Raw genomic sequence first — 27,554 nt, 5'->3', positions numbered from 1 at the left:
AGTAGGTGATCAGGAGTCACACAAGTACATGCAGTAACAGCAGTTTGGCTCTTTGCAAAGCAGGGTCTGTGAAAAGAGTCATCCTCATTGGTAAAGGAGGCTGTCATCTGATTTCCCGCACAGCTGAAGCATAGCAATGCCAGCAGCAGAAATGTATAATGATTTCTTTTCCTGGGCAATGCTCCCTGCACTTTGGGGCTGTATGCAAAAATGCAAAGCTTGGATTGTGAGAAGCTCCTTATGGAGGCCCACCCTAAATCATGGAGCCAGGCTGCATTGGATTTTGGGCAAGAGGAGGGAATTCAGCTTAGACAGTCCAATCCCAAAACAAAGATTGCTAGCCTAGTAACATAATAAAATAATTATCTTTCTGCTCAGTAGACATTTGGCTCTGCTGGTCAGTTTACTGGAGACAAAGTTTTCTTGCATGTGTTATGTTCTTGCAGGGTGGCTTGGCCTTCTCCTCTTTGGGAATACAGATCATTGGACAAGTACTCTGGATAGAAGCCATCTTCAGATAATCTAGGGGAAATTAAGAAAACCCTCTGAGATGGAGCTTCAAACTCTGTTCAATGTTTCTGTTCAGGATAGGAAGAAAAAACAAGATCCTCTGCACACTGAGCCTGATACAGACTTTGCCCTGAAGGAAAGCTAATTATGTTCATCATTACAAATTCAAGCATTCCTTCAGCTGGAAAAATTCTATTATAACAGTTTCCTGGCCTCGATATTTACCATATTGCTTAATGGATGTAATAAATCTTCAGTCCTGTTTGAAATCCTGTTACTGGTTTTGGATTTGAACTGTCAATACCTTTATTTGAATGTGAAATCAATCTCAGAATTTGTTAGTTTTACTTACTTACATTAATTTAAGCATGCCACTTCCTGGCTAATGATGCTCAAACGAATTTGAACCAAAGTTCACATGTACAGGTAAGGTATTTCTCTTTTGTATATTTATTTTTGCTTTTGAAGAAATAGCATGTGCAACGGATGATTCTCAAGGCTCCACTTGGGTTTCCAAGGTCAAAAATACATTGGTGACTGGGGAGGAGGAGGGTAGGGAGGAAAGATTACCAAGACATTTTCCTATGTATTTTCTATAGGTTTTGTTTTTTTTTGCATCATTCAAAAAAGTGGAAATATTGGTAATTTCAATTCATACACCCTTGGGAAGTACGCCATAACTATAGTGCAATCAGACTCATGGCTTTCTACAACAGAAAAATGTAAGCCATTGTCTAAAGAGCTTTATAGCCTCCCAAATATGGGGACAGGATCAGAATAGCAGCAAGACTAAAACCCTCTTTCTGAATTTGCCTGCCTCCTTCATTAAATAAATGCTTCCCAACTGGGACCATGGCTGATTTTTTTATTTTTTTATTTTTTTGTTTTTGCGACTGCTGGACTGCTTTGTTTTTTAGGATCAGGAATCCATATTCCCCTGCTCCCTTCCCAATGCAGAGCCCCAGTCCTTTATGTTCCACTGCTTGACCCTGGCAGCAGCAAGTGTTGTATGTACCGCTGAAACATCCTGGTGTCTATTGTTCCCTTCATCCGCCTTTGCTCTCTTAAACCCAGACACGCTGCTGCCAAAACATTTGCTTTGCTTGCTTCAGAGAAGTACCAAAGTAAAGGCTTTTCGTAAATGCTATTACATCCTGCAACCCAAACGAAAGGCCATCAGTGCAAGGATGTTTGTTTCTCGAGCATCCCTAATTTCCTTGAGCTGACTATGATGGAGAAAAAAACCACAAAAATAAGGAAGAGTAGGAAAGGCTTCAGAAGATATTAGCTAAGATAAATTTGAAGCCAACCTTATTATAACATAACTTGAACTGATGAAAATATTAACATTTATCCATTTAAGATGTGTACAAACCACTTTTGGTACATTTGTAATGCATATAGATTTGATGAATGCATGTTTACAGATGTATGCATTATAATTCAGTGCACTCAGCCAAGAACTTACCCATAGGTCTCTTAGTGTGGGCAAATGCAAGTTTGTGCCACTGGTGTGTGAAGCAACTTCCAATGCTATAAGTCATTGCTGCCTGATCATTACAGGTGGTTTCACTAGAAATACCTAAAACATTTCTTAGAACAGAATGTGTGAGCTATTAATGTGTGTGGGGGGGGAATGTAACAGCTGATGTCACACAGAATGCCCTTGCTAACCCATGGTTATGCTTTTCATATGAATGACAGATGTTGAAAATGCAAAAGCTGACTTCAAATCCTCCATGCAAAAATGGCAACAGCATCACTAGTAATAACAGCTGGAGCCACAGTTCATTGAAACAGAAGGAACTCATTAACTTGGTTTTACAGATGAGATTACAGAGGAAGCGACTGCAAGAAACTGAATTTGATAGGATCTCTTGGCACATTCCAGCTTTGGAGGTGTGAGGCAGATTGCAAATTACCTCATAGAAACATATCCTGCAGCTAAATGCCCCAGCGTAATTCATCATCAAGTCTGCAGCTGAATTTTATTTGCATTTCCGTGCTTCCTAGAGGCTGTTGGGGTAGTGACTTATCTAGTGTTCATTTTACGGCAAGACCAGGGTGTGTCTTCAGATTTGAAAGTGGTCATGTCTATTCTTAATAGGCTCCAAAGATACAGTCTGAGTATCGCTGGCATTTCACCCCATTGCAAAATTCATTCCTGTTACTATCCTTTCAGGTTTATTGCTTTAATTGTCCCGCTTCATACCAGCTGCTACCTTTCCTTGGCTTTAATGAAGTACTTCCTGTTCCTAAAGCAACCGATCCTCAACCTGGTTACCTCCCAGAAACATTCATTAATTTCATCATCTCCTGTGCCTGTGCCAGGTGAAACGTAGAGGCTGCCACCCTTTCGCAGACAGTGTCAAACCCAATTTACTAAGAGTTTATTCTCCTCCTCAAAGATTTGGAAGTAATTGTCTACCTTCTGCCATTTCAGCCACATCCTTCAATCTCCTAGTCTCCCCAGCTTGTCACAAGTTCCATTCTTTTGTCCTGCCCAGCAAATTCCTGTCTGACAGTCTTCCCCAACCTGATCCTTCCACTCCAGATATGCTGGGCTGTAACTCTAAGCCCATTAAACAACAGCATATTCTAAAAGGTTCCTGCAGTACTGTATAGCAGGAAAAACCAATTAAAATCTGCAGAAGAGAAAGAAAACATGCAACTCCCTTGAAAAGGCTGTGTGCTGAGCTGACTGTATTTACAGTCCTGTAATTTTAGGGTTCTGCAGATTTTTAGAATTTTCATCTTTACTTTGAGGAGGATTCAAGTGAAGCAGTCCCTCAAAGCTTTTTGGAAAACAGCAAGCCTTCCCCCTTCCCCTAACAGAAGCGTCACCATAAAGACTCATTTTGTTTTTACAACCCCACCTCCTCAGCATTGTCTGGCACTTGGAAAAGCTAGATGAGACTTCTGCGTGTGCACAGCAACCTCTTCCAGTTTTTCTCCATGCTGCTGCTGGAGAATGCGCAATGGTTGCACAGGGTAGCACAGCAAGGTAGGCAGAGCACTCACACAGTAGCCTTGTCCAGTGAACAAAGGCTTCAAAACATTATGAAGTGCTTAGTCAAGGCAGATCCCCGCACCTCCTTGCTTTGAAGAGAATCATACTGCCTTTGCTATGCAAAGCTCTTCATTGAGGCAAATCTAAAGTGTCCTAACACAAGCCTAGGAATTTTATAAAGGCAAATTCTTTAGGATATGCTGTGTGATAGAAGAATGTCCTCCTCTCTTGTTTCTTCACCTTCTTCTCTCCCCCCCCCCCCACTCCCTCCCTTTAGCAGACAGGGGCATTGACTTTTTTTAAAATTTCTTTCCTTGAAGTTTTAGAAGCATTTGGGTTTGCTGCAGATCACAGCTGCAGATCACAGCTGGCACTTCCTTGCTCTTCCAATGAGTTTGTAGATGAGAGAAGAAGAGAGCAGGCAGAACACCCACTGTGGAATCATGCTGTTAAAGGTGCAAGCAAGCTAGAGAGTCAGAGACTTAATTTAAGGTAGAAATTATAATCTTTGTAGCTCAAAATTAGATGGTCCAGCATATCCAAGGGCCTGTCTACATTCATGTTCCATTATTCTATCTCTAAGATCACTCAGAAACCTCACCTGAATTTGTGTAATGATGCAAAAGTATGTATTATGCTCACTGCCGGTTCCATGGGCTTTCAAATGGCTTGTATTTTCCTGTAGCTGCCAAAATTGTACCTGGGACTTTTTTCATGCAAAGCATCCAATCTGTCACTGACTGCTCTTTCTTTTAAGCTATTCTTTGATTGAAGTGCTCAAATAAAACTCTTTGGGTCAAAGCTTCGGTGTGAAGTTTCCTGTAGGATCTTGAAACAAATGAATTTATAAATACTGGTATATAATTTAAAATAATTGCTATTCCTTTAAAGTTTCCCTAAAATCTTTATAACTCTAGGTCTGATCCTCATGGAATTTGGTTGGTGCAAATTCCCTGTTAAATAAGGAAGATTCTGCACTGCCAAAGTGTCATGAGCATAGATCCATCAGGCCCTGTTTAGCAAATACCAGTAGCATAGAAGCACAAGACTTTGGGAACTTATGGAGAAAAATCCATATAAAAGTACTACAGGTATCAAGAACTAAGGCTTCCCCACCCCCACTCCCCTGAATTAGGAAAAAAGCAGAGTACCTACCCTGGTGATTTCAATTGAGTTCACACAGCAGATTTCAAATTTCCCAGGAGAGCTTTTTCTTATAACAACTGGCAGAATTTTACTGTTCTTTGTCAGCTCTTTTATTAGCATCTTGCTAGCTCTCTAAATGCCTCAGAGCATGAAGTGATGTATGTGCATGCATACATCCCAGTGAACAGACTATTCCAGCTTCAAGCAATAAAATGGGAGCATCTTAGAGAACAGGAGGGAAGGAAGCTCTGTGGTCTCACAGGGCTACTTCGCAGGGCATCGTATTCTAACTAGCTGTCAGACATTTCACTGCCCTTGCTTTTGCTTCATTTGGCAAAGCTAAATCCATACTCCAAGAAGATAAAATAATTCCTCAGAAAACTAGTGTCAGAAGTAGAGAATGGTAGCATCACTTACTGCTGTGCAATTGAGATTATTGTAACAAAATCCTGTAGATATTTTATGCCAAGTATTGTATCCTCTCTGCCCAGTGTGCTGTGTTCAGAAGAGGCTGGATGCTTGGAAGCTAGAAGTTTTAAACATTTCATTTGGCTTCTGGAATCTGCAGAGGCTTTTGGGAGTTGTGAAATGAAATGCTCAAGGTGAGGTCGGAGGCTTGTGGTAGAGAACACCAAATCTAGCTGATCTTCAGAGGTGACCATCTGGGGGGGTGTCAAGGGGGGAGAGCAAATGATGAAAGCAGCATCAGGTGACATAATGTAAGCTCCACCCCGTCAGTACATATGCCTCATGAGGGGGCAGAGCTTCTAATACAATGGTACAATGCTTTTATGATTTTGATGGAAGTGGTGGATTCTGCAATTCTGCCCATCTTGAACCAAGATCAGAAAGTATAACTTTATTCTTTACTTTCTCTGAAAACCACTGAAAAAGTTTTCAAATATCTCATATTTAAGTCAGTTTAAAATGATTGCTTGATGTAATATATGTGGAGACAGCTTTTTGCCCTGAAAGATCTAAACATATTAAAGAAAATAAAAATTAACAGTAATGTTAGAATTTTTTTAAAAAAATGAAAAGGGACATGAAGCAATAACTTAGGTTGAGGAATGATTTCCAGAATTTGGGCTCCCCACCCAGTGAGCATAGGACTGGCACCAGACTTGGGGGCTTTTAGCCCTTTTCCTGGCCAACTTCTCCCCTTCCAACTTTCATCTCTGCCAACCGCTATTATTTCTGGATCGGGAGGCCCTACTCACATCAATTCATGCCTTAGTCACCTGTTGGTTAGATTACTGTAACATGCATCACATGGGGCTGTCCTTGAAGAGTGCTTGGAAACTGCAACTGGTCCAGAATATAGCAGCAGGGGCAGTTGGCATTCCACAATATGCCCATTTAACACTTCTGCTCCACAACCTGCTGTGACTCCCAGTTCATTTCCAGGTGCAATTCCAGTTGCTGGTTATCACCTATAAAGTCCTACATGGCACAGGGCCAGGTTACCTGTGGAACTACCTGCCTCCAATTGTCTCTGTGTATCCCACCAGAAGTGGCAGGGTTGGCATGTTCCAGGTCCTATCTATTACGCAGTGTTATCTTATGGGACCTAGGAGCTGTGCCTTCTCTGGTTGCTGCACCTGCCCTGTGGAACAGCATACCCTCAGAGATCCAGATGGTCTGGTTCCTGCTGGCTGGCTGGCCTGCCTGCTGGCCTGCCTGCCGGCCTGCTTTCTTGTCTGCCTGCCTGCCTGCCTTTCTCAATTAATTTTTTTTAACAATAATAGAGCATATACAGATATACAAATATAAAGGTATATATTAATTTCCCTCTTTTAAGAAGTAAATCAATAGTATTTTGTGTTTGTATGCTTATGTTTATGATTATGTCTTATAGTCCTTTTATTTTATTTAAAGGAAAGGTGTATTTTCAAAAAAGATATTATCTACGAATGAGCAGATAATTGCTGAGCTTGTGCAATTATTGCTCAATGTGCCATTAGTAAAGGTTCCAAAGTATATTAAGATATTTTTATGATACAAAAAAGTATACTGTAAATTTTTGAGTTTAATGCCAAAATCTCTACTATATTATGGTTTATAAATGTTAAAAAAGAAATAGAAAAGAAAACACCCCTAAAAATAATATAGGTAAATATTTCTGACTTCCCCCTTCTTTGTACTCCAACTTATTTGCAGTGTCTGTTGGCATAAACTTTAGAAACCTTACTCTAAATGTATTTACCTTGCTGTGTAATGTGTAATATATATGGAAGCCATTCTTATTTACAATTAGTTAAACATCTGATATAGAGATATACTGATAGATATAGATGGATGATAGAGATACATGCTGTTAGTTCCCAGTCTGATACCATCAGTACTATGTCTTTTTTCCAGTATTGTGCCAGGTTTATTCTCACTGCCAAAAGCATGTATCTTAACAAATTATAGTATGTTTACTGATGTGTTCTGGAATTATATCTAATTTTAAAAAGTGGTTTCATTTTGAATTCGATCCCTAAAATTCCCTGAATAGTGTGGTGTATATTTTCCAATACTTTTGGGAGTTTTCTACATGTCCACCACATATTCCTTCTGTTTTGCGGCATTTCCAACATTTATTGCTGTATGATTTGTTTTGGAAATTATTGATGGAGTTGTATACCATCTGAAAAGCATTTTATACAGGTTCTCCCTCAAACCATAACCTGGAGTGAATTTTATAGATTTGTTCTGCAGTTCTTCCCATTGCCCTATTGAGACTGTTTCTTTGAAGCTTTGCATCCAATTTATCATATATGTTCTGTCTGTGTTGTACCTAAGTAGGAGTTTATATATACATCCTAACAAATGGTCTTGATTCTATATAAGCATTTCAAATTCTGTCATTTTCCTTAATGTCCCTATCTCGTTTTTGAGGTCAGATTTTATTCTTCCACCAATTTGTAAATAAATCAGCTACGGTACGTTCCAGCCTTTGCTGATTCTTGCTGTGCCTTTAATCTATTCATGGGGTCTGGGTAGACCATGTTTGCATATGTAATTACAGTTTTCTTACTGTAATTGTCTCCAGCATGAAAAGCATTTAGGGAAGAGGCTAATGGTGAAATCGTTGGGCTTATTATTTTCCACATGGAGTCCCATAGTTTTATCAAGCTTTGTCTTATAATGTGCCCTTTAAAGTTTTTATTCTTTTTTGGGTCCCTGTAACATAAGTATCTATGAAGCCCATCAGCTAGGCCAGCTCCTTCCAATACTGACATTCTACCATTCTGGGTTTTAATCCACTCTGTTACAAACAGATCTACATGACAAACAGCTTGCTCTGTAATTCAGTTTGAAATCTGGAAGGGCAAAGCTACCTCTTGCTTTGGAGTTGTGTAAAATTTTAAGTTTGACCCTAGGTTTTTTCCACTCCATATAAGTTTTCTAACAGTTTCTTGTTGTTCATGTAAAGTTTTTTCTGGTTGGAAGAGGACCCATTTGAAACAGATAATTTATCTTGGGTAGTGCATTCATTTTGATAATTGCAATTGATCCCTGGCAGCCAGATTCTTTCTGCAAGAAATCTTCTTCTCTTTGTGTTAAATGTTTTGTTACTATTTTTGTTGTGTGGGTATTAATTTTGTATCCAGAGAATTCTCTGTAGTGATGGATTATTTTCTTGTTGGCCTTTCTCAGGGAGTTAAAGACCTGGATGTTCCTTTAGGCATTTGGGCTGGAAAGCTTATTTAGTTACCATCTTATTAACTACTGTAGAAGTAGAATTTTTTTGACACTGGTCTTGTCTTATGTTATTGCTTCTGGCAAATTGTACTATTGTTTTTCTTGGTTTTTGACCCTCTACATGATACCTACAGTCACTTTGGTGAGATGGGTGGCTATATAAATTTTCTCAGTCAGCAGCATTTTCTATTTTGTCTAGCACAGAGATAATTTGAACTGCTTACTGAAAAAGCTAAGTTAAAAAGATGAGGACAAATGCACATGATCTTACTAAATGCAAAATGAATACAGTGCCAAGTTCAAATCCATTTGCAAAACTAGGAATCAACAGTATTGCATATACAAACACTCCTCACAAACCAAACACAACACTTTCTATATATGTAAACCTCCAGTATGCAAAAACAGAGGCACAGCTTTGCAACAACAGCTAAAGCTGTATGCTGACATCTGCATCAAAGGTAAAGATGGTAGCCCCTGACAGGCCACAGCCAGAATGTCTCCATCCCAAACCCAGGTTTAATTGTGCCAATTCCCTTTAATTTCTATAAGTAGGAGAAAAACAGGTATAGTAAGAACGTGCAGGACTATCATCATCATTTCACAACCCTTAGATGATCCTGAGGTAATGAGCCACATGTTTTTCCAACTGGTCTTTAAACATCTTTTTATGCCCCCAAGGACTTTTGAAATGCTGGGGCTCAAGCCTATTATTTAGATCAGTGTTTCTCAACCTCAGCAACTTTGAGATGTGTGGACTTCAAATCCCAGAATTCCCCAGCCAGATTTAGATGTGCCTATTACTGCTGAAGCCTATTACTTAGATGCAGCTCAGCAATTTTCTTCCCATCTTGGCAAGGAGAAGCCACCCCAAGATTGCTAAGGCTGTTTGCTAGCTTTGCTTTATTACTGTCATTAATAGATGCTTTTTACCAATACGGGAGAAGAAGGTCACAGACAATGCATACTGCAGCATCAGGACAAAATGGGCCTGATTTCAGTGTGGTTTATTTCCAACCAAATATGCATTAGATTGTAAGATAAACAAAACACATCATAAGATTTTGTGCATATTTGGTTGGAAATGTCCTGTTGCATTCAATAGTGCCTATTTTCTTGCAAGTTTAGGAAATTTGTTTTGTAATCTCAGTGATAATTTGACAAGCCTTGACTATCTGAAATCTTAATCTCAACTTTATGCTGATTGCATAGAAAACACAACTGTTTCTAAATGGAGTATATATGGGCTGAATGGGTACAATTTTTCTCCTTCCTTGACTGCATAAAAACTGGTTTTGTCATAATCCACATTGTTCAGTCAGGAAATTAAGGCACAAAATAACATCTTGGGCACCAGATGGCACAAAAATCACTCTTAATAATTTACTACATAGTAAACACAGAATTTATAGAGATTGCAGTTCTGATATTGGAAGTACTTGCTATATACTGATTGTATGAACTACTATCGCTCAGCCATTTTTCAACATAAAATAGTTTCTATGAATATTGGAAGTGGCCTAGATTATCCACGACTACCACAGTATGCACCAATTTCATATTAATTGCACAGGACATGGAAGATCAGGGGGAGAGTAGTGATTTTATCACTTCAGCGTTCACTGTCGTTATGCAGCAAAAATGGCACCTTCCACACAGAAAGAGAGGTTTCTGTGGTGTTGAGAGAAAGCAGAAACAAAAGAGGAAAACTCTACAAAACCAAAATAAGTAGGAATCCTGCCGCATACAGCCCTTGTTTGTTGGCCATACTTATTGATCACAGAATGCTGAATGACTGTTATAAGGGGGGAATAGGGGGAAATGAGAACAAAACATTGCAATGGCGTATTTGTGAAAAGACATGGTTGACTGGCTGACACTGTGAAACATTCCATGGTAACATTTCGTCAAAAAACCAATTTGTCCTTTCATCTTTTCTCCAGTCAATAGCTACTCCTAGAATGACTTATTTTTAATTAAGACTTGTTTTAAGTGCTCAAAGAGATTAATATATATCAGCTCTTCATTATTTAATAACAACCATGTCATGTGAGGTTGGGCAACATTTCACCCTGAGGAACACATTTACAGCAAAGTGGGGATGAGCACTACCACACACATGAACACACACACATGCTATATATACCACATGCTGACATATTTGCACACACTTATCATGGTGTCACTGAGAAGTGGGGAGAAAGGTCTCATTTCCTTTCCCCTCGATGATCCTGGTACAACTCACTGCTTTGTGCTGCTCACAGTAGGAGGGTTGCTGTTATTCAGACAGGGTTATGGGCTGGGGAGGTGGGCCTTGTCTCACTTTCTTCTCCCAGAAAGTCTTTTAAATGTTGTTGCTTCAAAAGGCTCACTGAAAGGAGTGAACCACTTTTCCTTCTTTGCTTCAGTGATCCTATGCAGACCACTGCTTTTGTCTTGCTAATCCAGAATATAGTGACTGGGAGGGTTGAGGGGAAGTCTTCACCTTCTACAGTAGATCTGGTTGCCCTAATCGATGGCCAAACACATTTCATGTTTCTAGGTCAAAGTGATGGAAAATGTGACATCATGCTGCAAACTCGGCCCCTTTATATTTGTGCTGGGACATCATGATGCATGTTTCATCAGTTTTGATGAAATCTTGGCTTGCTGCAGATGCCCTTCTTGGAAATTGGAATTGGAAACCAGTGTGATTGATTCAAGATTAGAAACATATGGCTTTTAAAGAGCACACCAAATACTCTGAGTACTGCACTTTATGTTATTTGAAGATCCTAAACAATTTCCAGGGAAAACTCCAATTTAGAACATGTTACATTAGTCAGAATGAGAGCTGATTAAGTAAGGCTATCAAATCTGGGCTGCAAAAATCAAACAACCATTACATGGCAGCAAAGAGTTAGATTTTTCTTTAGCTTTTTATTGCCATCTAGATATTGTTCAGATATTTGCAGGGGAGATTTGATAGCCCTAGATTATGACTGTTAATCAAATCCATCTTTTCCAGGAAGACACACAGTGGATACCACACTGAAACTTGGTCAAATACATTTTTGGTTATCTGATGTCTGGAAAAACATTGGGATAAAGAGCAGTCCTAAGGGCTTTCAAAACAGATCACACTGTTTATTCTGGATCTGGATTCTCTACTGCCAAAAAGGCTTTATTTTGTCTGGACTGAACTTCATTTTGTTTGGTCAGTTCCTCATGGCATCCACACAACATTTGGGATATAGCTTGCTGATCCACTGACCAAGATTAAATTTGTATTTAAGTGTTTCCAACTCATTCCCCTGCCTACCAACAGGTCAAGATGAGAAACATCATTTATTCATCATAACATGGCCCCCAATTTATGTCCCCACCTGGCAGGCACTCTTCCACAGGCCCGAAAGAGATATATATATAAAGAATAAAAAGTTAATAACTGGAACTGAAACAGTGTTTGCCACAATGAGAGCAAACTTCCCCTAAAACCAAACCGAGAAATATGTTCAAATAATGAGAGCTACTAGCTTACTAAAACAGTCATTCACTTAAGTGGTAAATTATTCTGCAGTTAAAAAAAAAACTGAAAAAGGATGTCTGTCCTCACTGCTGTTGCTGTTACTATATAAGCTATGAGCTCATCAGCATTCAAATTTTTTTTAAACTCTTTTGACTTTCCTCATTTGTTGTATGCTTGAAAAGATCTATATGACCCTTCTGTGATGAATTCCTGCCATGAAATACTGAGAATTCAAAGACATACAGTACATTTAACAAAAAACACGTGTTTCCTTATTTGGATGTTTACACCTCTTCCTATTCTCATACAGCATGAGGAAGTGAATATAGTCTCACAATGCTTTTGCTTGGATTTCTGTTTAGTCAATAAGATTTAGAAAATAAAAACTCTATTCTATATCAAAAAAGTCCTTCTCCGGATAAGAAGGTGTGCAATATTGGAAAATAAAAACTGTTCTGTCTCTGAAAAGTCTTAGTCTGGAGCAATGAGCCATGTTCAGAAAGCAAATCTCCTTACTTTATTCCTCTTCAGCTATCCATATCACACAAGCTATGAATGATCCTGTACCTTTGGTACTTTATGCCCAACCGTATATATTGGATCCTGGTCACTCCCTCACCCTCTCCCTTTATAGCACAGCATATCCAGTTAGCTGGGGAGCCCCAGCACACTGAAAGCATATGGCAAGCCTGCTTGTTGGCTTTTTCTAGATCAGGATTTCTCAACCAGGGTTCTGTGAGAGGTCACTAGGGGTTCCCTGGGAGATCATGATTTATTTAAAAAATTATTTCAAATTCGGGCAACTTCACATTAAAGAGGTAAGTTCATTCTTTATGTTTAGTTTAAGAACCCTCTGAATGCCTGTACTACAGGCCTACCCATGAAACGAAGATAATAATGTTGTAACTTCTGGCCTATATTTGCGTCTGAATGTGCAGGGGTTCCCCGAGGCCAGAAAAATATTTCAAGGGTTCCTCCAGGGTCAAAAGGTTGAGAAAGGCTGTTCTAGAGCGTATCCAGCAGTATCTTCTCCAGTAGCAGTGTCTTCCCCAGTGCAAACTAGGACAGTAGGCAAGGATGTAATTCTCTGAACCAGAATTGTATTACCACAGGGTTTTAATCAGAGTATGCCAGAAGTCTGCTACATAATTCAGGATGCATATTCTATATCTAGAGGCAATACTCTTAAAGAAAGGATTACCATGGAAGTGTTTGCACTTAGTATGGCAACTATGCCAAAACTAGGCTTCCTGAATTGGCATTTTCCTATTTATCAGATTACAACCCACATAATTCACAACCCTGCCAACTGCAGATAATGGAGCTGTAGTCAAAGCAATCTGAAGGGCATCAGGTTGGGGAAGACAGCTGAAACTGAGAAGTCACAGATAAGTTAATATGCAGCAGTGAGACTAGTAGTCTAGGGATGCAAAATCCAAGATGCAAAACCCCACCCAGCCATGAACTTCATTAGATGAACATAAACCAATAACTTTGTTCAGATTAACCTACCTCATAAGGCTGTTGTGAGGGTACCTTGGAGCAGAGCTATGGGTGGTGTCTAACTTGGAAATAATAAACACAAAAGGAATAACATGCCTACGAGCAGTAATTGTCACAACCATCTCTCATCTAGCAATGGGATAGTTACTAGATGTGGATAAATTGCCTTTGTTTTGACACCTAAAGACCTGCCTAGCCTAAAAAGTAGAAGTGCCTAGTTGGTGGCTCCCATGGATTAATTGACTTGACCAGTGAGCCTCAAAATGTCATTGGGATAAAGAGAAGTGAATGACTTTCTTGGATGCAAATAAAACAGGTGCTTCTGACACCACCTGGCAGTTATTGTGACACCTACTTTGAAGACTCTTGTCACTGTTAGGATGAATAACTGTAATCATCAGTTTTAATTAGTGGCCCTTTGGATATCCCAAGAGAGCACCGTTCTGTTTAAACAAATCCTCTTGGTCAGATGTGGCCAAAGCAAGCAAAACATCCACCTTCAGATCCCCTTCTGGCACTGCATTCCTTAGCTGATTATCATTATCAGAAGCTACACGAAGGAGGAAGGCGGTCATGTCAAGTGGCTGGAGCCAGGAGGAGGGTGTTTAGCAAGCAGCGCACCTGGGCTATCCAAGGTCAGCCTAGCAGTGTTGATAAATTCACCTCTTAGCACTAAGCGCTGGATGGCAGCAGAGCTGGAGGAGGAAGGAAGCTGGCGGCGGCACCAGCAGCAGCAACTATCCTGTGTTTTTTTTTAAATTCAAAATTGTGTGTGGATGTTAATGGAGGTTGTGATGATTCAAAACTGAGCCAGTCACATACCATGCTGCCAAAAGGTGGGCTCAAAACACCCACACACAGCTGGGTGAGGCAAGTGACGATTACTCTGTTCCCTTATCTTGAGGACAACTTGAGATAAAGCCTGGTGCGCTGTTTGCTCTGGCTTAGTCAGGAGGCCACCCTTCCAAAGGGAGTTTTACTGCTTTTGCCGGCGCCAGACAACAACGATTGCTGTTCCCTCTTCATCATTCTGGGAACAAAGCATGCTCTCTACAGGGACGGTTTTAACTCTTGTTCACACTGGGAAATTCTGGAGAGTTGCTTTTGCATGGTTTGAGCTACAGCTGACATCTGAAGCTTAATATTATTTAAGCTGGCCTTAACATTAGGCAGAAACAACAGCAGAGAGACTTAGGCTCGCTGAAGAGTTTTGCTTGTTTTTTTGTTTTTTTTGCAAGAGAGGTGAACACAGAGCAAGGACCCAACAGATATTGGATAATTTTCATTCTGCCTCCAACCTCCCCTTCCTGAAGAAAGTTGTTTGGAAGGTGGTTGGACTGCAACATAAGAAGGCCCAGGAGGAAATGGATTATCTGGACCTCTTTCAGTCAGAGTTCAGACCTATAGTACTAAGGTGGCATTGGTTGCACTTGTTGATGACTTGTGGAGGGACTATTCTGGCCTTCCTTGATCTCTTAGTAGCCTTCAATACCATCAAACATGGTATCCTTCCGGACCAACTTTGGGCTCAGGAGTGGGAAACGCAGTGCTGCAGTGGCTGTTCTTCCAGGTACAGTTCCGGTTGGTGCTGGTAGAGGAGGAGAGGTCTAATCTGAACCCTTAATGTGTGAGATGCCACTTTCTTCCTTTCCTATTTAATATCCACACGAGGTCACTGGTGAGGTCATTTTACAGCATGGGATTAGGTATCATTTATGAAGATGACACCCGATTACACACCTCTATCCCAGATGCTTTCTCACTCACTGTCTGGAGGTTGCAAGGGCTTGGATGAGGAGGAACCAGGTCAGGCTCAGGCTCAACACTAGTAAAACCAAGATGATTTTGGTTCCCCTGCTCCTAGACCTAGGGACTTACTATCTTTGGCTCTGATGGGGGCAGCAGTCCTCCACATGGAGCTGATGTGCAATTTGGGGGTCCTGCTCAAGAAGCAGGTGGCAGTCATGGGTAGGAGGGCCTTTGCACAGCTTCATCTTATATGTCAGGAAGGCCCAGCTCACTATTATTCACTGCCTTGATCATCTCCCAATTGGACTATACCCACTCCTCATTTAGTAACCACTTTCCATTCCAAAGACTTGGTTGTTAAGCAAAATATGACTGAGAGAGAGAAACACTGCAAAGATCACTGGTTGCTACTGCCTCATTCAGATAAAGTTGTCTCATATAGCTATGCCAGCATTACTCTCACTCCAGCATGCATTGTTGTCAGGCTCATGAAATTTGGTTGTAAATGCATGCATTGGTCAGAAAATGAATTTTTTATTGCCACTGTATCTGCAAATGATCGTTAACTGAGGTAGTTGTTAAACGAGGCTGTATTGCAACTTGCTCTTCATGGGGTGCCTTTGAAGGCCACTTGGGCATTGTAGCTGGTCCAAAATATATCAGGGTGGATAATTATGGGTCAGCCTCAGTTCACCTATGCAACACCTTTATCCCAGAAGCTGCACTGTCTCCAGTGAACTTCCAGGTGCAATTCAAGGTGCTAGTTATCACCTTGTTATACCAAGTTATATACTGTAGTTATAAAGCCCTTCACTGCATAGGGCTAGGTTATTGGTGGGACCTCCTATCTTCAATTATGTCTACTTGTCCCATGAGATCTGACAGGATGAACATGCTCCAGGTCTCCTCCATCAAGCAATATCATCTAATGGGATCCAGGAGGCATACCATCTCTAATGTGGTGCGTACCCTATGGAATAGCATACCCCTTGAGATTTGATGACATGACCTTGCCAAGCTTCTGTAAGTCTCTTCTCCCAAACATTGGGCTTGGATATTGGGTGAGCCTTAGTATGATTAAGGTCTGTTTATTTGGATTTTGCTCCATGAGTTCAGTGTTCTTTTAATGGTTTTTAATGGATATTGTGGTTATTTTATTGGTATCTCCCCAGAGTCACATGATGTTTGGCAGCCATATATATGTATGCCATATATATATATGCTATATATATATATATATACACACACACACACAGTATATATGTATACACAGTATATATATATATATATATATATATATATATATATATATATATATACACATACACACACACACACACACACACAGTATATGCCATATATATATATACACACACACACAGTATATATGTATACACAGTATACACACACACACACACACACAGTATATGCCATATGTGTGTGTGTGTGTGTGTGTGTGGCAAACATGCTTAGGGTAGCCTTCTCAAGTCTCTCAACCTATGATTTGTGGATCTTAACTTCTAGAATTCACAGCAAAGGCTATGCCACCTTTGGGAATTGAAATCGGCCCCTTTGGAAGAGATGTAGGTTAGGAAAGTCTGATCTAGAAAGTTCTGGAGCATAGTGTCACTTTGTGCTTCGACTCAATCATAGCACAAGTTGCAGTGAAGCCTACAAAGAAACAGTAGTGCCACTTCTGGCATCTTGAAATATATCTTCCCAATTAAGTCACTTCTACAGAAGTGCAACTCATCAAGTATAAGAAGTTGGGTGAAAGTCATGGGCATCTTTCCTCTGTGGACTGCCAGCAACTTAGCCCAAGTAATAAAATAAAAACTGGTATACAGTAATCAGTGACTTCTATTGACTACCACTGCTATGAGCAAACATGGAAATTACAAATAGCCATAAAGGATTAGTCAGACTCTACAGAACAAGAACATCATATCCGGCATCATTTACTCTCAGTCAGTAAAAAGAAGTTTAGAAAGGTGCCAAGCTGTACAGTTTATATTATAGACACACCCTGCAAAAATGCAATTTTTGAAGCCACTATTGTAGAAATCCTTTTCAGCTTTGGGAATTTTGATACTGTCTGTCAGCAAACTGATTATTCAGTCAGGACAGGCAAGCAGTGAAGCATTAACAGGTCCTGCTGAGATACCTCTATTCCCCAACATTGGTGAATGTATGATAGGCACTGCTGGAGCTTTAATGAAGCTTACAAAATCAGTAATCATATCAGGGAAAGAAACATTTTCCAGAAAGGAAATTAGATGTAATTGCAAGCTTAATTAAAGCAAAGGAAGTAATTGCAATTGAACCAGACTTATTTTAAAACAGACGAGAGGGATTGCTTGGCTTGGATAAATTAATGTCAGTCAAAGTCCTGCAGAAGAGACAGAGCTTTGCAGTTTTTCAAATGCCCAAGGTAACTGGTGATTCTAAGTTTTTTTTTTTTTAAATAGCTATTTAGAGAAAGAGGGACGCGGTGGCGCTGCGGGTTAAACTGCTGAGCTGCTGAGCTTGCCGATCGGAAGGTCGGCGGTTCGAATCCACGTGACGGGGTGAGCTCCCATTGCTAGTCCCAGCTCCTGCCAACCTAGCAGTTCAAAAACATGCAAATGTGAGTAGATTAATAGGTACCGCTTCGGCGGGCAGGTAACGGCGTTCCGTTTAGTCATGCCGGCCACATGGCCACGGAAGTGTCTACGGACAAACGCCGGCTCTTCGGCTTTGAAAAGGAGATGAGCACCGCCCCCTAGAGTCGGACACGACTGGACTTGATGTCAAGGGAAACCTTTACCTTTACTTATTTAGAGAAAAGGGTATGCACATGTTGATTTGTGAGATAAAATCTATTTTCACTCAATTTCTTAGTATATAAAAATAATAAAGGCAGGATATTAAGTAAATAAATAAATAAATTCTGTAACAGATGCTGAACCTGAAAAGGAAAGTTCATGCCAAAACTTCCAATCCTGGAAGACTGTATTCCTTGGTTCCTGCTGCTGAGGAACTAAGAGTTATTCAATTTCCTTTTAACAGGATTAACAAAAATTTAGCTTTTATTTAGAATCGTAAAACATGAGTATTCCTGGAGTGTTGACATACTCAGTTCGAAATACAAAAAGCAGACTGGAAACCTTGGCTACAAAGACAACAGATTTCATGTTGGTTTACTTCTAACCTGGAAGAAGAGCAAAGTACCTACAAGGAAGTAGCATCAGCAAAGAACATGGTTTTCTGACATTTTGGTGCTGTTTAGTGCTACCATCAATGCAGAGGTAAAAATTTGTAACTTAGATTACTTGAAGTACTAAGCCCCTAGAATCAGGAAACATTCTGGTGTGAATGTCCTTTAGTCTCACTGCAGCCATATCTTGTAAGTAGCTTTCAGCAAATGCCAGTTCACTCGGTGTTCTCATTATAAAGTAGTTTTGCCTTAGTATGAGAACAACAAATACAACATGCTACAGTCAAGTGGTATGGAAAGGTACAATGTGCTTATTCTGACAAAACACATACAATTTCTCAAGAACATCTCTATGTATCTTTGGATTAGTTCAAAAGTTCAAGAAAACTCAAAAGATTGTCCAGTGTTGTGGGATCTTGCATTGGATTGTCTTTAAGATATTGTCCATCAGAGGATTTGAGCTCTTTCTCTCATGGATCAACATGGCTATCTTTGTAGATAGCCAGTTTTCTTACAAAAATGCATCCCAAAATATATTTACATAAGTGGGAAACTGGACACAAAACTGTACCCCCATCTCTATTAGACGACAATGATTAAAGTATGTACATTAATTTAGCATCCCCCCAAATTGTATAGAAATTTCTAAGCAGATTTGATATGCACATATTTGAACATCCTATGCAAATTGAAAGCTGAAAGTTGAGGGAGCAAACTTGTACCTGAATTTAAGAATGAAAATCAAAGATACAGCCGTTTTTATGTAAAGTGTTTTCTGAACTTTGATGTGGATCTGATTGTGAATCACTAAAATCTGCAATAGTACCTTAAATACAATGCATGACCACATTCAGTCTGGATTCCAAACAGGGACCAAACGTGATCATCTAAAAGTCTCAACTATTGGTCATTGAATATAGACCAATAAGCTGATTAGGTTGCATTAAATATTCTATACTAATACTTTCTAAATGGCAATGTTTGAAGACTTCTCTTACAGAAAAAGAATTCATGAAGGTACATTTTTGAGATACTGAAGATGAAGCTCCATCCAGTTATTATACTTAAGATTGTTTTTTCCTTATACACAGGTGAATGGAAGAAGTACCAAAGTGACCCTTATTTTCACATTTTCTTCTGTCAGATTGCATCTATTGTGTTTCCCCAAAGTATGAACTCCCACAAGGGCAGGAGGGGCCTCATTTCTTCCACTCTTATCTTGTTCAGAGAATGAAAGCCTGAAACCAGATCACTAATTCTAAAATCTATTTTTAAGGGTTATATCCCCAACTTAATTGCAAGCATTGTATGACACACAGAATTTGAAGAGGACCACTGGTAATCAAATCAATACTGGAAGGCAAGCATTCATAGAACCTATAAACTGGCTTTATATTTTATGTGTTAGGTTTATACTCCATCTTTTCTCAGATCATATATAATATATCAGACTTCAATTTTATCCTGACAAAAATAATACTATGAAGTACTGGACTCACATATTGCACTAAGCCATGATTTATTTGAGTATGCCGATTAATAGCTCAATATGCTAAGCTATAAATTAGAGTTTACAAGCCACAAGGTCTGTATTTACACAACTCACTAAGTCAAAGGCAACAAGCCACATTTGGCCTAGCATGATATAGCCAGCAAGTGGCCCAAGTAATCCAGTTACATGCCATAGCTGAGTGCCAGTTTGGATGTGAGACCAATATCCTGTTACACCACAACTGACCATATATAGAATTAGTATTTTTTAATACAATATATAATAAAGAACCATAATAGATAACCAAATGATTAAATAGGAGGACCACAAGAATGCCAAGAAGTGAGCCATGTCTACTGAACTTTGGTCTGTGCCATGTTATCAAATCCAATCATTAAAACATTTCCTAAAACTGACAAAGAGTATATTCAGATTTAAGTGTACATATTTATGACTATAAAACAGATTGCCTCCCAAGCACTAGAAGTTACATACTGAACATAGCAATCAGTTTTGAGATGTATTTCCTGATCAGCCTGGCACTATGCCAGCCAGATGGACAGAGCTATATATATATAGAGAGAGAGAGAGAATGTGACATATCAGGACAACTGTAATCCTGAACAGGCAGGTGAACTATCAAAATCATTGAACTAGCCCACCGTACTCTAATCCTACCAGAAGCAATCTGACATTAAAAGTAAGTCCTGGAGTGGTTTCATTTTTTTTCCAGAAAGTTTCTTCTAAAACTCACTCTGACTCTCACTAGCCAGTGATTAAGAATTTGTGCTCCACACCTTAAAATGCTATGCAGCTTCCATGACCTCTGACCTGTAGTTGATGGAAATTAAATCTAACTTCTGGAGGGCAGCATTCACACATTATGATAGTCCTCGGGTTACAACCACTCATTCAGGGACTGTTCAAAGTTACAATGGCGCTGAATGAAGGGGACTTACGACCTTGGAGTTCCAGCTACTGCAGTGCCCCCATGGTCACATGATTGTGATTTCCAATGTTCCCTGCTGGCCTACCCCAAAGTCAGTGGGGAAGCTGGCAGGAAATTGCAAGTCACTCCTGCTGCTTTTTTGCCCACCCATGCTCTGAAGCACCTGCCCACAGTGCCCCCCCCCGCAGCACCCACCTGTGCTCTAGAGTGCAGCATCCCTCCGTGGCACCCGCACACCTGCCCACACTCTGGAGCATGTGCCTGCAGCACCTCCTGCCCTCCCATGGCACCCATGCACCTGTCCATGCTCCGGAGTGCCTGCCCACAATACCCCCCACTGGCCGTAGCTCCCACCCATAGCTCTCACCTCTGGCCTGCTTGCCTGGGCCTCCTGCCTCTTCCCGTTTAAAACATGGTCCTGGGGTTATGACAGCAATCAGGACTGCTGGGATTGCTGTCACTAAGCGATGCGATCATGTGATGTTGCACTTTATGAGTGCATCACCTAGTGACAGAAATTCCAGTCCCAATTGACGTTGTAACCCGAGGACTACTTGTAATCAATAGCATATACATTCCTTAAAAATAACCACATCATTTAATGCTTTCTTTCAGATGTCTGATGTTTTAGTTCTATACCATGGGGCACTCCCTCCCAAACTCTTGAGGGTTGCATACGTAATGTCTACAATTACACAAAGCAACATACACACTTCAAGCTACTGTACAAGCAATACATGGAATCAGTTGCCAGGTGTTGAAAAACCAAGACATATAATGTAATTTGCATCAAGCTGGCATTTGTAGCATACAATCTACTTAGTATTAATATAGTGAATAAGCAAAATTGTGGTTTTCAAATCCAGACATTAACTTCTAACTTGAGCATAAATTCCATTTTGGAGCAGTATTACCTCTAGATAACACTGAAGATTCTGGACCAACTGAGTGTATGTATGTTTTTGTGTGTGTGTTTATGTTGAGATTCAAGCCTTAGCACATTTATCATAAATTTAACATATCTGTAATTTAATTTCTCATAATCTTACACTTAGCAAAAGTATTTAAAGTCAGCTTCCTCCCCTCTCATGCTCTCCAGATAGGGTACATCACAACTCCGAGAATCTATACCAGCAGAGAGAAGCCCGATTTAAATATTAACTGGAAGCACTCTAAAGCTGCTGGTCCTGTATCTCAATCCTGAGAAGTGATTATCACAATGTTTGTAAAGCTAGAAAGAAGGTTAGCATAAGCACTCAAATGGAACATCTGGATTTACCTTCAAGTAAAGTTAGTAGCATCCCTCCGTAGTTTAGGCAAAGATGTTGTTGTTGTTGTTAAATCCCTGTTATCCCGACTGACGACTCAAAGGTGGAGATTGGAAAAAGAAGCTGGGAACTTTCACTGAAAAACTTAAAGGAAAGAAAGAGGAGGAAAAGAGAAAAAGAAGCTGTAACAGCTTCTTTCTTCACCCTAGCAGATCCGTCAGCAAACAGGCAGAGGAACATCCAAGGGCTGGAAGGAACTGGTAGGGTGATAAGCTAGATCTGAAATCTGAAACTGCAGGTTGGATCAGTTATATATAAATACACACACACCCATTTACTCGCCTCTCTCTCTCACCACCCCTCTGCATTTCCTTAATACTATAATAGCAGGCAGCCCTCTAGCTGTGCTACTGCAAACTAAGAGCGCTCCACAGTATTCAGAACCTGAATACAAACCTGAATACAAATGCAAACCTGAACTTTTATCTCATCAATAGAAACCATATCATGAAAGCTGGTTAAATGCTTAGGCAAAGGACAGAAGTCTGACATTAAGTGTACATTTTAACATCTTAGAAGAATGTCAAAATCTGCCAGAGAGTGTTATTCTAGAGAACGTATAAAAAGAAGGTGCACAAGAGGAAGCACAAAGGAGATTTTCCTTCACCAATTTTAAAGCAACTGATTGAGGATTCAGGACATGGGGAACAAGCAAGTGAAAGACATCTTATGTATGAATAGCATTAAGTTCTTTAATATTATTTTGAAAACAGTTTTAAAGTTTGAGGATATGCAAAACACCCTCAGTCTAGTTCAGCAGTATACTTTTTTAAAAAAGAGTGTTTTTTTAGACAAAGGTTGATCATGTCAACTCACTGCAACCCTACACATGCCTCCTGAGAAATAAGCCCCATTGTTCACTGTACTTTTCTGCAGTGTGTAGAGGACTGTAGTTTTATTGTGCAATTATTTTCATGATGATAATTTCTGAAGCAAGCCTTATTGTATTTAATAAGCCTCACTCCCAAATAAGTGCTGTAGCTGTAATTACATATTTGATAAACAGTAATTGGATTACTTTACTATGTGCTTAAACAATCAACAGTGTCAAACAGTTGCCTTTTTACACAACTAATAACATGCAATAGGATGATTAATAGACCATACAGTTGTTCTGCTGGAATGTTCTAACATCAGCACACAAGGAAATCCAGCACCCTATTTATAATAAATTGGCAGGGTGGAAGTGTGGGAAGGAGCAATGTTTTCTGCCTTTTTTTCTCCTTCCATCCTTTAAGAAAATCCTTCTGATCAGAAGTATGGTAGATGACTTTGAACACAACCTCCCCCCTCCACCCATTCAAACCCTATCACATTTTCTTTTCTGACTTTTCCCATCGGTGGACCCAGAGATATGAGGAAGAGGACTCAAGAATCCCTCCAAGTTCTCCAGCCTCAGAGAGGAAAATCAGATGCATTTTTTTTCCCATGGATATTATCCGAGGAGCACTGATTTGTTTCCTTGATTGATAAGAAAATAGCGTGTACTAAATTGAGTGAGACAAGGCTACATACTCTCCCCTTATTTATTCAACCTACTGTATATGCTGAACATATATTAAGAGAAGCTGGACTGGAAGATGAGCATGGTTTTAAAACTGGAGGAAAGAACATCAATAGCCTGTGCTATGCTGATGACACTACCCTGATAGCCAAACATGCAAAGGATCTATAAGCTCTGGTAATAAAAGTCAAGGAGCACCATGAAAGAGTAGGACTAAAATTAACTATAAAGAAGACCAAACTAATGACAACAGGTACAACCCCCAGCCTTAGAATTGACAATGAAGATATCAAAGGCAGATAGCTTCTGCCCTTTAGAATCAACCATCAATGGTAAAGGAATGAGCAGTCAAGAAATACACCGCAGACTAGCCCTTGGTAGAGCAGCCATGAAGGCCTTGGAAAAGATGTTCAGATCCCATGATGTATCTATACCTACAAAGATCAGAATAGTGCAAGCAATGATATTCCCTCTGACACTCTATGGAAGTGGAATTTGGACTTTGAAGAAGCAGGATAGGAAGAGTGTGGACTCAGTTACAGTGGCAAGGAGTGCACTCTTGGAAAACCTGAAAGACCAGGTTAGGGACAGATCATCATGGAGAAAATCTATGTGGTTGCTAAGTGTCGACACTGACTTGATGGCAGATAATCAATGTACTAAATTAAACCAGAATATATTGTTACTCAAGCAACACTTATTTTATGACCCAGGTAGGATATAACTGCCTGAGATCCACAGAAAGGAATTTGGGGGTACTTGTCTTCTTGTCATGAATGTTCTATTAATCAACCCCAAAATTTCTGCAAAAGCATCTAACAGAATTTTTAAAGCAAAAGACGTTGCAGCTTAATGTCCTGAATAACATGCATCTCCAGGATTAGGAAGCAATCCACATATGATATAAACACACTATTTAGTATATCATTCATCATCATCATCATCATCTTCATCATCATCTAAACTTTTTTGCTGCCTGGAAACAGTAAGTTCCTGATACATCATGCCAGCTAGGAAGATTGTGTATGGGGAGGATAGACACTGATTTGCCAGACTTTCCATCTAATTGAAAGCCAAAAAACAGAAGAAGTCTGGTAGCACCTTTTTTAAACTAATACATTTCACTAAAAGGCATAAGACTCATCTGATGAAATCAGCTGCAGCTCACAAAAGCTTGTGCCTTTTAATAAAATTTGTTAGAAAAGGAGCTACCAAACTCCTCCTGGTTTTTGACAAACACCTCGCAACCACCATCCACCACCTGCCTGTTGGCACATTTCAGAGCAGGCGTGCCTCATTTCCTGCCGGCTGGGGTTTTTCATCTTCAGAGTCCCTCTCAGAATCCTCTGAAAACAGGGTGGACTCCTCTTTGTGGGCAGTTGCACTAGCCACAGTGCTCTTGTGCTTGACAGGTGGAGACTTCGCTGCCTTAGTCCCAGGCTTTGCGGTTGTGGCCAATCCCACACAAGGGCAATCTGAGGCTCGATGTCCATCTTTCCCACATTTAAAACATAGTCCCTTTTTAACTCACTGCTCTCTTTCTTCCTCCCACGGCTGGCTTGGCTTTCTCATCACCACCTGTAAATTGGCTGGAGCTCTGGTGTTCTTCCCCATCACTTGAGCTCGTACCTGTCATCTGACTTGGAATCGAGTGTTCTCTACCTCTCCTGCTAAGCAGATCCATTCTCTCACCATGCCGTGGTCTCCTCATCCCAATGCCCAGCGTAGCAGCTCTGGTTGCAGCCCACCTTTGAAGTAATCCACCTTGGTAGACTCTGACCAATCAGTCACCTTCCTCGCCAAAGCTTTAAATTCCATAGCTTATTCAGACACAGTTTTGGACCCTTGTCTGAGTTCCTGGAGAGCTGTTTTGGCCCGTAGCTTCACCAGTGGGTCTTTGAAGCATTCTCTCAAGGGTCTCATAAAGCCATTAAATTGCTGAGTTCCAGGGCTGCCGCATCGTGCAACTGCACCAGCCAGTCCACTGCTGGCCCCTTCAGCCTGGCCCCTACTAAATTCACCTTAGAATATTCCATGGGAAAAGTGTCCCCAAACTCTTCCATGTGTGTTCCCATAGTAGTCATGAGAAAACACAGCTGCTGAGGGTCCCCATTAAACTTCACATGCAGCTCGCAGTGCCCACCCTTGGGAGGGGGAAGACTTACATGTCCTGCCAGTGGTTCTCCCCACATCACTGAAGGTCGGCTGCTCTTCCTGGTTTCCAACACTGGAGATGGTTGTCTTGACCCGGGGATTGGCTCAGGTGTGGATCTTTTGGACAACATGATGGATTCCACCTCCACTTGATTTAATGCCTGATCCAGTGACAACGAGATGCTTTGCAGTATGGTTCCCATGGAGGCTACCTGGGCTTCTAGATTTTGCATTCTGTCCGGGGTAGTGCCTTGTTCAGGTTCAGAGTCCCTGGAACTGGACCTCACAGTCTTTGGTCACACATCTGCTGACTGGCAAGGAGTTGGTGTGACTTCACCCGCTGTCCCTTCTTCCCAGTTTCAGGTACTTTGTCGTTGATCTCCAGGTGGTGTCCATTCCATCCCTTTGAAATCTGGGTGACCCGATGGCTGGAGCCAGGATGCTGTTGCTTTGGAGCCTCGAGTGACATCCAGCGTGATCAGTTCCATGTCTAGCTCCACCGTATGGCTTTGCGGAGGTAAGGAGATTCCCACAGCTCCTTCTTTTTCCTAATCTCCATCAGATCCAGCCATTGATCCAGCCACCGCCTCTGGTTCTATCTGTTGCATCATTGTCCCTTCTTCCTCCAATGGTATAGTTGGATCTCCAGATGTTATTTTCGACATAATTATGGAATCTGGACCCTCTTCTGGGTATGTATGTCTCCAGGTAGATTCGGACTGATGATTCGCAACTTTATGTGATGACTGCCTACTCAGCTTTTCATTAAATTCGATTCATGCATGGCTAAAGTAGAAATCTCTTTAATGGAGTGTAGTGTGCAGTACAGTGAAAAAGTTGTGAATAGAAGTTCCCGCGCTTTCTCCAAGTAACTGATTCCATATTCCTGTTCCCAGAATGCTGCATCAGTAAAAATGTACTCTGCTGTTCATACTATTTCTACCAGCACCAGCAAATCTGGACAGTTTATTTTGAAATGTATTAATCTCTACTTTCATGTACAAAATCTAGATATTCTATGGCAGTATATATGCTCTATGAACATTTTGACCAAGGTCTGTATAATCAATGCTATGGTTTTCCCAGTAGTAATATATGACTGTGAGAGTTGGACCGTAAGGAAGGCTGAGCGCCGAAGAATTGATGCTTTTGAACTGTGGTGCTGGAGAAGAACCTTAAGAGTCCCTGAGACTGCAAGGAGGTCAAATCAGTCAATCCTACAGGAAATCAACCCTGACTGCTCATTGGAAGGACAGATACTGAAGCTGAAGCTCAAATACTTTGGCCACCTAATGCGAAGAGAGGACTCACTGGAAAAGACCCTGATGCTAGGAAAGACTGAAGGCAAAAGGAGAAGGGGACAGCAAAGGATGAGATGGTTAGATAGCATCACCGATGCAATGAACATGGATCTGAGTAGACTCCGGGAGACAGTGGAGGACAGGAAGGCCTGGTGTGCTATGGTCCGTGGGGTCACAAAGAGTCAGACACGACTTAACGACTGAACAAAATTTTATCTTCTGCTTAGAACAACAGATAAATCTAGAGTTTGCAGTGCTGTTGAACATGTTCAATTTCACAAGTTACAGATGCTGATAAACACCATAAACTTTCAAAGACAAGGTAGAAATTCCTAAAGTCCATTTGTAATAAGGGTCTTCATTTCCAATTTTGGAAATATTTATCCTAGCTATGAATCATTTATGCTAACCCAGAAGTACAATATTTCATCACCATGTGTTGGAGAAGAATATATTACCTAGAGGAGGCAGTAGTAGTCAAATCTATATGAAGTGTTGAACAGTTTCCTCTTAC

The 27,554-nt window shown here is 40.5% G+C and overlaps 1 protein-coding gene across 2 annotated transcripts in view; it reads right to left on the bottom strand.

Moving 5' to 3' along the window:
• PLEKHA6 (pleckstrin homology domain containing A6) overlaps nucleotides 1-22,290 on the bottom strand; it is a 157,396-nt gene extending 135,106 nt beyond the window's left edge. For both annotated transcript variants that reach the window (XM_063297541.1, XM_063297542.1), the window contains exon 1: nucleotides 22,033-22,290. The gene's annotated coding sequence lies outside the window, so the exon portion shown is untranslated. The remainder of the gene's footprint in view (nucleotides 1-22,032) is intronic.
• Nucleotides 22,291-27,554: the final 5,264 nt, after the last annotated feature.

The sequence above is a fragment of the Candoia aspera genome, chromosome 3 (genome assembly GCF_035149785.1).
Source record: "Candoia aspera isolate rCanAsp1 chromosome 3, rCanAsp1.hap2, whole genome shotgun sequence".
NCBI classification, from domain to species: domain Eukaryota; kingdom Metazoa; phylum Chordata; class Lepidosauria; order Squamata; family Boidae; genus Candoia; species Candoia aspera.
This window is presented reverse-complemented; position numbering and strand designations above follow the sequence as displayed.